The following is a 2441-nucleotide window of genomic DNA, read 5'->3' on the forward strand; positions in this document are numbered from 1 at the left end:
TTCTACTTGATGTTTAGGGATCATAGAAAGTTTATTCTAAGTGATGATTGGCAGCCGAAACATATCTTCATAAAAGCCCCCCCCCCCCCCCCACTCTCACAACTTGAGAAAATTCTAAATCATAAGATATCCTCCTCCAATTATAACCCTAAAACCCTAGCTTTTGGGTATGCAAATTACACAAACACACACATGGAACTAACAAAACAAAATTCCCTTCAGAAAATACGAAGTGAATTTAAGAAAAGAAACAATATCATTTGCAAGTGTTTAATGATCTAGAGGCGGGTTGGGTTTTAAGGATTTAAACAATCCGCTCGCTGTTGGCCACAAAAAGGTTAGTATTGTGTTATTCACTCCCCAATCTATGTATTTCTTCTCGGTGCTTTCTCTTATATTAATGTGTATTTTACATGTGACAAAAGGTGTATCATCGTCAATACCTTGCTTTCACGGTGTGGTTTGTTCTCTTTCAATTGACAAGGTATGTACAAAGACATGTGACTCCGTATCCATAATGTGATATATTATTTGTATGACATTTCTAACCATATTTGATTTTACATTTTTAATATGTAAAAATTATTTCGTATTCTTTTAATTATTATTGTATCCGGATGTAATCTTTATTCTTTTAATATGTATTCTATTAGTAAAATATGATTAACTAAATATAAATAAAGTTACATATTTATATAGAAAATGGACTCTCATTGCTGTGTTGAAGTATTTTCATCACTCAATCAGCATCATGTGTGGTGGAATTTGACAACTGTCAGAGTAGAGTTCATTTGGAATGACATCGAAGATAATAGATTATTTTTTATTTTACTTGATAAAAATGTAAGTCAATCATATTCAATCTGATATCAAGTTGTATAAATTATGATTTGTAACCTATATTTGATTAAAAATATTTTATATAATAGAGAGAAAAAATGGTAGCCAATATCCCACGTCGTTTATTGGAGTCATACGGAAAAATGAGTTTGTTGAGTGGTGTATTTGCTTTGAATCATTTTCAAGTTGAACAAATGTATTGTGATTGCCCGTCATACCAACGATACAATTTCGTTCACGGTGGATGGATGATTCTTATCAGCAAGAATACAAAATTTACTCCATTAGCAAGTGATATTGCAAGTGGATTTGCATTCTATCCATTGGTGCCGTCAATTAAAACTGTTGTGGAGGATAAGACCACTAAGAAAATACTTATTGGTACATCTAAACTATCAATTAAAATTACAAATTTTATTTTATTTTTTTGTTAAAACATGATTTTTGTTTATTTTTTTAAGCATATGAATAATATTGTTCAGATATTGTTGGGAAAACCATCGCAGGATGACGAGTAACATATGTACGTCATAAACGTATATTTCGATTTGATTCATGTGAATTTTTCTACAAGATGCAACGTAAGTACATATACAACCACACACATATCTATACTTATGTAGTTAACTTATTATTATAATTTTTAAATGTGTTATTTTATGAACAAGGGGTATGTAATAAAGATGAATTTGATTGACACTCCACGTACAAGTCCTGTAAGGATCGCTCGTGCAATCAAAGATAAATCTATAATATATGCATCTCGACTTAAACTTATCCATAAGAAGTCAAGTACGTTATAAGTTAATTTATAAATAATCTTTTCTATGCACCGTTATTTAAAATTAATGAATCTAATAATTTATAATATTTATATAATTTTCAGTGAATATTTTGAGTTCTACAGAGTTAACCAAGATTGAGTTCGAACCACAGATGCCAGAAGAGGATAACATTAGATTGCTATCATCAAATATAAAAATATGTGGATAATCAAGACTATTATCATGTTTTATTCGGTTTTTGTTATGATAATATTTAGTGATAAACTTTTGGTAATGACCTTTATAGTATTTGGTGTGTTTACATTTGGTGATGATATTTGGTATTTAGTGTGATTGCATTTGATGATAATAATGATAATTTTTTTAACATCCAAACAACGAATAATGATAAACGAGAAATTATATTTTATTCATTTTATGTATTTTTACAGTGTAAAAAGATGAGGATTGTTAATGAGGATGTAGACGATGAAGGTGACAATGGTGTTGTTACACAAGTTGATCTAGATTTGAAGAAAGGTAAGTGTAGTGTATAGAAATGGAACTACCTTTATATTATTTATGTCTTTATGATATATACTCATTTATAATATACATTTCACGGAAAATCATATTCTTACAGAAACCAATCATATGATGATTGTAACTTTGAGTTTGTTTCATGAAATTGATAAATATAAAGGCRTTGCCCATTTTATTATGTATATATTATATTCTGTGTTTTAATTATTCATAATAAATAACCTTAGAATAATGTATTCTAAATGTCCCTAGTTAAATATTATTTCGGGTTTAAGGTTGAAGTAATATGATAAT

This window comes from Cynara cardunculus (assembly GCF_001531365.2).
Source record: "Cynara cardunculus var. scolymus isolate 2C chromosome LG 2, CcrdV1, whole genome shotgun sequence".
Classification (NCBI taxonomy): Eukaryota; Viridiplantae; Streptophyta; class Magnoliopsida; order Asterales; family Asteraceae; genus Cynara; species Cynara cardunculus.